Below are 13,395 nucleotides of genomic sequence, written 5' to 3' on the forward strand. Positions count from 1 at the left end.
ATGAAATATCTATGACTTTATGTTATATAATTTTACACAGTTTTAGAAATCCTTGATTTGATTTAAAACAAGTAATTGGCTCAAACGGTAAGAAATGCTATCCTCTTCACAATTTTATGGTAATTTCCTACAGACAAGAATAATGGTAAACATGTTTTTTATTGATAAACATGAAACTTTCCTAATAATAGAAGGAAAAGGTACCCTTGATTTATGTTTAAATGCTGGACTTATATAGATTATAATTATTCTAATACAAAACAAATCTACATTCTTTCTATTGCTTAAAGAAATAAAATGTGGCTACAATTTAATGTGGAAAATCTTATTAAAACTATGTCTATTGCACAAAGTACATATGTGGAAATAGCCTTTGACTCAAGTGAATTTACACATATAGTGCACTTATTGTCTTCATGTGAATGCTAAGATCAAAGGTAGCCTTGGTATTGAATAGTTCATGGATTGTTACAGCCAAGGGGGAAAGAGTTAATTTTCTGTAATGTGAAGAGTGCATTCAGTGTGCTTAACAGAGGCAGACATGGTTTCAATCACATCTTAGTGACTGTTATCTAATTAAATTAAAATATAAATAAGTTCTTCCTCACATACATTTTTATGGTCTCAACTGTTTCCCTTGTTATTGTAGCTAGTGCTACTTTAGAGGATGAATTTTCATATTGTTTATTTCATAGGGACTAAATACTTATCCCTATACCTTTAAAATAGGCAAAGAATCTGATCAATTTCATGGACCACTCACTGTTCAATAAAAATGAATCTTTCAAAATTAGGCTTAAGTTTCCAACATCTAGTTTCATTATGAAACCATAATAAAAAGTCATTTAATACATGATACAATACTTACTCCAGGAATAAGATTTTACTAAGTTATTTTCTCTAGAGTTATGAGAAAAATAAAAGGGAGTATAATTTTTTATTTTATTTTAATTTTTAGAGAGATATCTTACATATTGTATGTATAGACTGGTTAGACATTTGTATATTTAAAGTAATACAACAAAAATTGCAGAAACATTATCAGAATTATTAAACTTTTTCTTCTATTTTTAAATAATACAATTTCTCCTCTCTTTATTTCTCCAAGTTCTTTCCCACTTCTTCTCCCTTCAGGATCCAAGAAAGAAAGACAATATCAGACCAATTGCTCTCATGAACATTGAAAAAATACTCAATAAAGTACTTGCAAACTGAATCCAAAGAAACATCAAAAATATAATTTACCATGACCAAGTAGGGTTCATCCCAGGTATGCAGGGGTGGTTCAATATACAGAAATCAATCAATGTAATTCATCATATAAGGAAAATGAAAGAAAAAACCCTCATGAAAATCTCCTTAGATTCTGAAAAATGCATTTGACAAAATCCAACACCCATTCAAATTTAAAGTCTTGGAGAGAGTAGGGATACAAGGCACAGACCCCAACATAATAAAGGCAATATACAGCAAGCCTATTGCCAACATCAACCTAAACGGAGAGAACCTTAAGTCAATTCCATTGAAATCAGAGACAATACAAGGCTGTCCAGTCTCTCCATAGCTCTTCAATATGGCACTTGAAGACCTAGCTAAAACATTAAGACAACTAAAGGAGATCAAGAGGATACAAATTGGAAAGGAAGAAGTCAAACCATCACTATTTGTGGATGACATAATAGTATATATAAGTGACCCCAACAATTCTATCAAAGAACTTCTGCAGCTGATAAATACCTTCATCAAAGTGGCTGGATACAAAACCAACTAAAAAAATCAGTAGCCCTCCTGTATACAAGTGACAAATGGGCTGAGAAAGATATTAGGGGAACTATACTCTTCACAATAGCCACAATGAATAGAAATATCTTTGTGTAAATCTAACCAAGCTGATGAAAGACTTGTATGAAAGAAAACTTTAAGTCTCTAAAGAAAAAATTGAAGAAGATATCAGAAGATGGAAGGATCTTTTGTGCTCATGGATTGGGAGAATCAGTATAGTAAAATGGCCATCCTACCAAAAGCAATTTATAGATTCTATGCAATTCCCATTACAATTCTAACACAATTCTCTACAGACCTTGAAAAATCAATTCTGAACTTCATATGGAAAAAAATAACCCAGAATAGCTAACACATTCCTGTACAATAAAAGATCTTCTGGAGGAATCTCCACTCCAGATCTCAAGTTGTACTATAGAGCAATAGTAATAAAAACCACATGGTATTGGCATGGATAAATGATGGTTGATCAGTGCACCCAAAGACAGCCCCAGAAATATACCCACATATCTATAGGCACTTGATTTCTGACGAAGAACCCAAATCCATACAATGAAGAAAAGATAGCATTGTCAACAAATGGTGCTTGTCTAACTGGATGTTTACATGTATTCAAGTGCAAAAACTCTCATATGTATCACCCTGCATAAAACTAAAGTTCCAGTGGATTAAAGACCTCAACCTAAAACCTGACACACTAAATCTGTTAGAATAAAAATTGGGAAAGAGCCTTGAACTCATTGGCACAGAGGACTATTTCCTGAACAGACCACTAACAGCTCAAGCTCTAAGATCAACAATTAATAAATGGGACCTCATGAAACCGAAAAGCCTCTGTAAGGCAAAGGACACTGTCAGCAGAACAAAACAACAGCCTATACACTGGGAGATGATCTTTACCAACCTTTCATTCAACGAAGGCCTAATATCCAAAATATATAAAGAATTCAATAAATTAAATACCACTCAAAGCCAAACGTCCTAATTAAAATATGAGGTAAAGAGCTAAACAGAGAATTCTAAACAGAGGAATATCTGTCTGAGAACCACTTAAAGCAAACCTCAGTGTCCTTAGTTAACAAAGAAATGCAAATAAAATTGACTTTGAGATTACATCTTCCGCCTATTAGAATGGCTAAGATAAAAAACTAAAGTGACAACCCATTCTGGCTAGACTGCAGAGAAAGGGGAACACTCCTCCATTGATGGTGGAAGTACAAACTTGTATAACCATTTTGGGAATCAATCTGGCCTATCTCAGAAAATTGGAAATATCTCTATCTCAAGACTCAGCCATACCACTCCTTGGCATATACCCTAATTGTGCTCTACCATACAACAAAGACATTTGCTCAACTATGTTTATAGCAGCTTTATTTGTAATAGCCAAAATATGGAAACAAACTAGATGTCACTCAATAAAAGAATGGATAAAGGGAATGTGGTACATTTACACAATGGAATACTACTCAGCTATTAAAAAGAATGAAATCTTGAAATTGGTAGGCAAATGGATAGAACTAGAAACATCATCCTGAGTGAGATAACCAAGATACAGAAAGACATGCATGGTATATACTCATTAATAAGTGCATATTATCCACACAATATAGACTAACTACACTACAATACAGAGACTGATGCACCAACCAAGGACCATGTATGATGTGGACCTAGACCTTCTGCTCAAATGTTGCAGATAAGCAGCACAGTCTCTTTGTGGTTCCCACAATTTGGGTAGTAGGAACTAATTCTGACATGTACTCTGGCCGCCCAATGTTCATCACTTCCTTCCTGCCAGGGTGGCCATGCCAGGCCACAGAGGAAGAGGCTACCAGTAGTGCAGATGAGACTTGATAGACTGAGGTCAGTGTTAGGGGAGGATTTTTACCCTTTCTGAGGACTAAGAGAGGGAATGAGAGACGAAGGGTGGGATTGGGAGGTGATGAGGGAGGGGGCTGCAATCCGGATTAAAGAATTCAAACTGCTGAACAAGCAGATAATTTATAATGCTAATACCACTATATGGGAATAACTCTAAGACTGGCTGAGACATGAATGTCTATGCATAGATAATGCTTCTTATTTTGTCACAGAATCCCTGTGACTTATTTTTAGATGTCATTCTTTGTCATGAATGAATATTTACAGATACTTTTATTCTGCCCATACAAAGAGCAGGCAAACAGCCTTAATTTTCTGTGCATCCCATATACCTCATACATATTATTTTAGGACTGTATAATCCTTGTGAGAAGTTATAGGTTTTTAGAACAAAAGAACCAGACACTGATGCTGGATCTTAGACCTGACAGATTTCATTCCTCTCAGCATGCTGGAAGCTGACATCTTACATCCTTCATGTCCCAGCCCCACACACTTCAGTTGCTGTTACTTATCAGAATAGGACAGCCTCTGGGACAGCTTTGAAAAAAGCTTCTGGTCCCAAGTGGTCCAGCATTTCAGACTGTCCCACACAACGCTTCTACTAAGCCTGGAAATCTCAACATTTTGAAACTGGACCACAAATGCTATACCAAGCTTGTTTAACCAGTTGTCCCAATTTTATTTGGGCCCCTACAAAGGTATTATTTACCCCAAATCAGCAGGAAGAAAACTTAAGAAAAGGATGCCTCAATTTCTGCAGAAGGGGGTAGGGTACGTTTGGCTGCTCTCTTGGGCTACAGATGTTTGTTTTCATTAGAAGTTGATTATAAGTTATTATTGGCCTTATTCGGAGAGAAAATGAGGTTGGACTCAGGGATGTCTCTCTTTTCCATTATCTTTCTCTCATTGGTATGGAGATAGGGGTTGAGAAGAAAGAAAGGGAAATATAGAAAATACAGGGATGATAGGACAAAAAGTAAATTATTAATCAAATTAAGGCCTTAATTTTTACTCAGAAATGATGTTATTTTTGATTCACTGGTATAGAATTTTGTATATTGATGCTAATTAAGTTTAGTTTTGATATATTGGTATAGAATCCAAATTAAATATTATTCTTCACACACTTATATATTTCTACTCTAATATGAGGTTTTGTACCCATACAAATCTATTACAAGGATTACTTCTGATTTACTTTGAAAGTGCTATTGCAGGTTGTTTAGTGTAAGTAATACAAGTTAATTGTTAATTGATCAAATCAAGACAGTTACTAGTCTATTTTTATCACAAAAATATACAATGTAGGTTTAACAGATAGATATGATTCTATAGATAAATAAGGTAAAATAGTTAGACAAAGTCTTCAAAAACCTCAGAGACATTCAGAATATAGCATTTAAAGAATTTTAACTATTAAACATTCTTTGACAATAAGAGAGGTTAACTCTTGGCAACACCCAGCCTACCTCAAAGAAGATGATGAGCATAAAAGAACTTCCTTATGGAGATGGCTTCAAATGTGGTAAACAAGCCAGTGGGCAAAATGTCCTCTTTTCAAGCACATACAGAATTCTGCCTTAAAATGGGCAAGCTTGGATGCAGGCAGAATCAACAGCCAAATACTGTCAAGAAAGGGTAAACAAGTCCTCAATAGTTCCTCCCTCAAAAATATGTCTCTCAGCTATACTGGGAAAGAAGACTGAAGATAATGCTCTGTTATAGAGAGTTTTGGGTGAGTGTTCAGGCAGCAAACTGTATCTGTCATCTCATTTGGGAAGCTGCCAATCTGCACTTCTGGCTTACTCCGATAATTACTTTTTATTCCTTTTCAAGGGGTTGAAGACCAGATAGTTTCATTTTACAATTAAGCTTAGTTATTTAGGCATTAAGGTATTTTTAGGTATAGATAGATGTTTTATATTGACAGATATGAAATATGATAGATATTGATTTACATTAAGAATTTTAGATTTGCAAAGACAAGACAGATGTTTTCTTCAAGTTTGTCCAATTCAAAAAGCCAAAACATGAATGTAACATTTTTATAATTCCTGATTTTTTTGTGGTTCTTCTTGCTGTATGTGGTTAATTGTATTTATATGTAATAATATAAATGTACATGTAAAAAAGAAAAATTTTAAAATGACATCTTTTAAAAGAGCACAAACAATGACATATATTAAATGTGCAGAGGCAACTTTAACCTTTCTAGTAGTGTGCTCTAGAAAATATATTGAATGCTACTTCCATCTCACACACACACACACACACACACACACACACACACACACACACACACACACACACGCACACATACCCTCTGATGTCTCAAAAATGTATTATCAATGAAAAGTTGACAATTCTATAAGTTGATTTTATATACTCTTTAGAATTAATAAGAGTATCTTTTTTGGGTTTTTTTCATTATGTCCCTAATTTGTTGGTTATAGATACAAGTAATAAGGCCAAAGAGTAGGAATTTGTTTCTTAATTATTGTTTATCTAATTATTTACATAATTTCTTATACCGTATAAGTGCTTGATTATTAGAGTATGAACTCCTGGGAAACATTCTGCTTTTTATACTACAAGAGTGATTTGCATTTCCTATAACAACATTTACAGAAATCTGCTTTGAGGACCAGAGGAAAAACCTCTTTTTGACTATGCGTCTGTGGATCAAATAACACAGATTTTATCCTGTGAGATACTTGTAGAAGCCCATAATGCCTCCTTTCCTTTCCTATAGACTTTTAAGAAATGAGCATGCAAGCTTGCCTCCGAGCTACTCACAACAGATGTGCTTAGCAGAAAACATCAGATGTGAGTTTTGCAGATTGCAGCTAAGATCTAGTAAAATTGGAATGAAGACTTGCCTGCGAGGGAGCTGTCTGCTATGTTGTCTACAAACCTGTTTCATATTTTCTACGTGAGGTGGGACGGTGACTTCCCATGCATGCTTCTGTATTAGGAAGGCTTCTCTGCTCTGCAACCTCACATACCACATACTTTTTAAAAGTTCAAGTTGGTCCTTGACTCAGAGTCCTTCAATATAATGCTTTTAATTCCAAATATTAGGAGATAATTTCATACACTCCATTCATCTAAAAATAAGTCAGTTTTAAAATTCTGCTTTCTATGTGATAGGATTTTCAACCATAAAAAATGCAATTTTCATTTCTAAAAATCGCTCAGTGTTTAGCTGGCACCATCACGTTTGACTGAGGAGGCAAGATTGCTTCTAATGTATGACAATGAAAGCTGCTGTGCATCCTTACTTTAATATTCATAAACTATTTTCTAAAGTATCACTTATATAGCGTGATGACTTTTCCTTTGTATAATGGTTGTGGCAGCATTTTCAGATCCTGGGAGCCTTCTGAATGGCTAAGTAGATTACACTGTGGTCACTTTCAGGACGTACAGTGTCCTTGGGTGTTCACACTTATTTGGAATTGTCCAAGTTCTGAAGTACAATTTATGCCTCTTTTTTTCTAAATTATACATTTTCCTCAAAGGCAGTAGTTATAGTTTGCCTTAGAAATAAAACGAATCAATTTAAATTCTATTAATAATTGCCCAAATTTGCAGTGTTTTCACTAATATTACTATTAAATTTTGTCCTATGACAGAAAACAATAAAACTGTATGCTGTTTTTAAAAGTCTTCTGGCACCCCAAAATTACTATGGGAGTACTGTATTAATATTTTGCTGTATGCTATAATACTTTTTTGTCCGTTGGAGTAATTGTTATATATATATATTTTGGTCTAGACTTATCATACTGTATATTTCTCAAAAAATTATGGAACTGTGAGTGAAACTGACTGTAGAAGTTGATTCTTTGTGTGTTTGTCTAAGCACGTGTGTGTGTGCATGTGTAACTGACTACATTTGCAATGCTACTTGCATAATGACATGCTAAAAGTTTGTCCCATATTAACTCACAAATAAATTACACTGTATGATTTGCTACCGAACAATGCATTTTCAAAGCTAGTCATTTTTTGAAATATTGTTTCTGACTTGTGGTTGTTCAGAAGTCTCGACTGTAGAACAACTTCGTTCCTGAAAGCAGAGAATCAGATGCATTTTGTTATTATTAGAATTTGGCCATTGTACTATGTACTATACTATGTGCACATAGGCAACAGAGATTTCTTATTGCATTAGTTTAAAACAAAATGTGCCACGCCACTTAAATATTAACTTTTCCATATATTATTATTATTATCAATAGTTCATAAAATCTGAGGATATTGATTTTTGTTGGGTCAGCCCACCACTGAAATAGTAATAACTGAAATATCATAAGATGTCAGAGTTTTATTTTTTTACTGATCCTGAAGTGGCTTTTTAAATTTAAAAATCTTATAAATTGAAAGTAATTAGCTGCAGAAAAAAAAGTAACTCTCAAATCTAATGTATTGTAATTAAATTTTAAGGTGTTGTCTGTGAAAGAATTCTAATGCTTATTTTTTCTTCTGATTTGTCTGGTGTTTGTGAGTCATGTATGACTTTAAAAATTGTTTGTGTGAGCTGATTATGGTGTGCATGTCTTTAATTCCAGCGCTCCGGAGGCAGAGGCAGGTGGATATCTGTGAGTTTGAGGCCAGCGTGGTCTACAAAGTCAATCTTGGAAAGCGAAGGCTACACAGAGAAACCCTGTCTTGAAAAACAAAAAACAAACAACAGCAACAAAAAATTGTTCATGTGCGTTGGTCATCACTTTATCTTCTGTGTGACACATGACAAAATCATTAATAATTAGCTTTAGTGATAAATTTGCATGTTACACTGGAAATGCCCTAAAATACACAAAACCTTCCACATATCAATTCCTATTACTGAAATTTACCTAAAGCTTTTGCGAACATTATACAAAGATTTCAGAAATTTTATGTGTGAAGAAGCTTAAAATATAAAACTTTTATTTATGTACATCCTAACATAAATTGGAAAGTCTGGAAACGTATGTTGAAAATATTTATGGTCAATTGTCACTTCATGCATGTGCCTGTGAGGAACAGATTCCCTTGATGCCGGATATGGTTCAAGTCTATTGCCCTCAAGGCATCATCTCATTTATAAAACCATGGTGACCATGATGGTGTGCACCACAGTCTCTTATCTCCAGCTACTGGAAGCTTGGTTTTGTCCGTGATTTCCGTTTGGGCTCTGAAATGCCCACTGGACTGCATACTTCCAGCAAGAAGGAAAAGCTAGAACTAGAGCTAGAGCTCTGAATATATCTAATCACTAAGTCCCACAGGAGTCAACTTGGGCAGGTAGGATTATTACTCCATTTCATAGATGATAAATCAAAAGGGCATGTGTTTGTCTAATTGATAGTGCTTCATGAAGCAGAACAAGAATCCAAGCCCAGAGAAGAAGACAAGCTGTTCAAGCACAATTCTAGAAATAAAAGAGATGCCCTTTCCACTCAACCATGCACTATTGTAAGCTATGTTATCAAGTCTCCTTCCCTTGACCTTCATATTCATCTTAGCAGGTATCCATGAAGATCAACAGTAGTGTTGAGTACAAGCAACGCCAGGTGACTATGTTCTTTGACTTCATTGCTTGTCATCACCCATACAAACCTTTCTCCACAATGAGCACATTTTTTCTCTTAAAATACAAATAAAATCATGCTAATATTAAACATTGAAATCCCTTTACAATTCATAGATGCTACTAAACAGAAATCTAATACAGATGGGGACATAACTGTGCATTTAATAAGCACCGCATTTCCAGGGCCAGAGTGAGTATTGTGTAAGGTACAGAGTGCTGACTCCAGAATCAGATCAATGATCATTATATTACATTCATATTCTCCGAGAGCATCTCCAGTTAAACATCACCATGAAGACATTAAGCTGCATGCTTTTCACATAACACACACTTCTACTTTGAACCCTCAGTGCCTCCGCATGTGTTGTTGCCTTAGTTTGTAATGTCTTTGGTTATTAAACTGTTTTTTTTTTTTTTTTTTAGCATTTTCATTTGCTTTACATTTACTTTTCCTGCCACAGTTTCTACATTTGCTAAGAAGATAGTTATTCTTCCCAACATATTCTATTAAAACCCTTGATGTATAATCTAATATTGTATAGACTTTATACTAAATTGTTTCCTCAGTTTTTTATCCTAAAACTCTTTAGTTTTTATCTCATGTGTTTCTCATGTGAAAGTTATACATGAGTAAACATTAAGTTAAATTTTAATAAAGTAAATTTAAATCAAATAATGCTCCAAAGACAAATATCAAATTCTTGGTTTCTTGATGTTGGTTTTGCATGTGAGCTACTCCTGTTACGAGTTTAAAATCCATGCTAGTATTGTTGAGTTGTTACAATAATATTGTATAGCAATGAATAAACAATCGATCATCATTCCAAAATTCAAGATATTGATTTTATTACTCAATTATTTTTCTTTGTAAATGTTTACTTACAGATGGAATAGGGAACATTTATCAAGAGGTACAAACAAAATGCATCATATCCATTTGGAAACATCTTCATATGTGTTATTTTAGGAGTATAAATTACTAAAAATAATATATATATACAACCACTACTATACGTAACAGGGCTCTTTTTGTGTCAAGATAATATGAATCCAGTCTTTATTTAACAGAATTGACCTTTCACATGGAAATGTTCCTGATTTTGATAGAAAAATAACCCAAGGGCTATTCTGATACAATTATTTGAGATTTCTCATGTGTATGTCCTCTTGGGATACATGTGCTTGAAGCAAAATTTGAAGAAATAATAAAGAAAAATTCCCAGTGAATCCTTAAATTCATGCTAGAGTTTTTAATGCAATAGTAGAAAATGTACACAACTCTTTGTATCTATACATAATTTATTTTATATTTTTATCAATAACATTTAATGTCAAAAATGAAAGAAAGAAAATGACTGTGCTCTGATAAGTGGAGGGTGATAGATATACCTGAGAGTATTTCATGTGCACAGTGGAATGAAACTTGGGCACTTTAACATCATTTTGAAAAAATCCAAAAGATACTATTTTTGAGAGTTTGCAATTATTTATAATACACTGAAATAAACTTCTTTTTATTTTTGAAGAAATGATTTTGATGATATGACAGCAGAGGAATCAAAAGTTTGTCAAAGAGACAATATTAAAACATTTCCATGTTTGTTTAATACTGCACAGAATATGATGACACATACTTTAGTTTTATAAAGGCAGATGTTTGTTACAGTTCAGTAGTGTAGAGTTGATTAGACTTTAAAAGCTGATATATATTGATTAAAATCAAGAGTGTCACATATAAGCCACAATGCTAACTTGTTATTACCTCTGTAACACAGTTCCTTTAGGCAAGCTACATGAGGAGACCATTATCAGAAGATTGCAGGGTAAATTCAGATCAGGATGGTTCATGACAGGTAGGAATCGAGCCAAATGGTGATTATATTATTTGAAACTTTAATGCCCATAGCTTGAAATGGCCAGATGTATTTATTTTCTCAAAAGATTTATTTTCTCATGCCATAAAATGTGAGTTATCAGTTCAGATCAATCACTTTCCTGGTGATGATGTATGGTGCATGTCAAAATTTTTTCTGTTTCCTCTGTATATGTTTATACAAAAACATATTTTCTTCCAGATAATACTATTTTCTCTGAAAGTTAATATTTTAACTACCTACTGTCACATTATTTTACGTGCAAGCAATTTTATCTTATGACATATTTTCACAACTCTGACCTTACTTATATTGTGTTGAATTTAGTTTAAACTGATGAAGTGAAGTGCCATTTCTCCCCATTTCCAATTCATGCCTCTCCTTCTCTCTCTCTCTCTCTCTCTCTCTCTCTCTCTCTCTCTCTCTCTCTCTCTCTCTCTCTCTCTTTCTCTCTCTTTCTCTCTCTTTCTCTCTCTCTCTCTCTGCCTTTCCCTATTTCTATCCCTATCTCTGAAGCCAATGAAGTCTTAAGTGCAGATGTACCCAACCAGACACAACTCTTCCCCCTTGTTGTCAGTGTTTTGACTACCATAATTTTGTATAACAAAGGTGATTGATGAACTAATACTTAAAATTGTCTGTAGTATCCATTATAATGGCACTTATTTGTCTATGTAGAAAATCTTTATATTACATGAGGTGCTGGTTATTTTTGAACTTTACTTGCTCATAACCAAGAGTACAATGTGACATTTATAAAGTGAGTTGGCATGCAGCAATTAAGGCATTGCTTGAAAATAATTCTTAAGTTTAAGCAGAGATTAATCTCAAAATGTATTGTAATGGGTTAATAATATATTTAAATGAGCTCATAGTCAGTTCAATATCTTTGAAATTCATCTAAATGATTATTACTGATTTCACCCTAGATAATCCTAAATAGCTGTGATAAAGAAATATAGTCCCACTAGGGAGTCCTTTGAGAATATTAACCCCATATGTGTACATGACATTGAATGTCGGGTGAACATCAGTTTTTTTCTGAATTACATTAGCTATCTTTCTTTAACTCAAACATGTTGCTTTGTATAATTGGTATTTGTTAACACACAAAGTTAATTTCCCAACAGTTAGCAATGTACTATTGAAAAAAATTTGGAAGTATTAAAATATAGAAAAATAAATCATCTAAGGAAATTGCTTAATAGAACATATATTTTTTTCTTTTACTAATTATTCATTTTACATCCTGTTCATAGCCCTCTCACTCTTCTCCTTCTGTTCCCACCCTCCATCCCTGTTTCCCCTATCCCTCCCCTACTTCTCAGAGAAGGACAGACACCCATACCAACCCACCACAGCATATCAAGTCCTTTCAGGACTGAGAGCATCCTCTTCCTCTGTGGCCTAGCGACTTAACCCGACTAGAGCAAAGTGATACAAAACAAGAAAAAAGAAGGTAACACAGTCCATGTCAGAGTAAGCCTCCAGCGTGTCAGAGGAAAGCCACTGCCCAAGGGTTCTTGTCTCTATTCAAGCCATCTGTCCCCAGGTCTGATATCAACCCGCATTTCTCTCTGTGGTCCCTCTCTTTCCTCTTCCCTCTTTTTAACCAGTTCAAGTGTCTATTTTATTTCTACTTATGAGGAGATGTAAGCATTAGCTATTCATTCTCCTTGTTACTTATCTTCTTTAGGTCTCTGTATTGTAGTATGTTTATCCTGAACTATGTAGGTAAAATCTACTTATAAGTGAGGACATACCATGTGTGTCTTCGTTTCTGGGTTACCTTACTCAGGATAGTCTTTCTATATCTATGAATGTCCCTAAAAATATGGGATGCTTCATCAGTTTGAGTGTTGTCTTTGTGCAGGGGCCATGCTAATCTCTATATCATTCCAATTTTAGTATGTGTGCTGCTGAAACGAGCACATAATATCATGTTATTAGTGAATTTACTGGGAATGAATTTAAAGATCCAAGGAAGGAGTTTAATCTTTGCCTTGTTAGGATTGTAATATTGGTGGCTAACACTTTTCACTCATAATCCGAAGGAGGAGGATTCTGGTGGACCCTATACTTAAAGCTAGCCAAACTCTCTCTCTCTCTCTCTCTCTCTCTCTCTCTCTCTCTCTCTCTCTCTCTCTCTCTCTCTCTCTCACACACACACACACACACACACACACACACACACACACACACTGTCTCTCCCTCCGCCCTCTCTCTCTGTGTGTAAGAGAGAGACAGAGACAGAGATAGAGACAGAGACAG

General features: G+C 34.4%; 1 non-coding gene across 1 annotated transcript; it reads right to left on the reverse strand.

Annotated features, from left to right (window-relative positions):
- Positions 1-12,952: 12,952 nt before the first annotated feature.
- LOC127194961 (U6 spliceosomal RNA) lies at positions 12,953-13,056 on the reverse strand. Its single transcript, XR_007831338.1, has one exon. It is a non-coding gene; the product is annotated as a U6 spliceosomal RNA (small nuclear RNA).
- Between the last annotated feature and the right edge of the window lie 339 nt (positions 13,057-13,395).

The sequence above is a fragment of the Acomys russatus genome, chromosome 10 (genome assembly GCF_903995435.1).
Source record: "Acomys russatus chromosome 10, mAcoRus1.1, whole genome shotgun sequence".
Taxonomy (NCBI): Eukaryota; Metazoa; Chordata; class Mammalia; order Rodentia; family Muridae; genus Acomys; species Acomys russatus.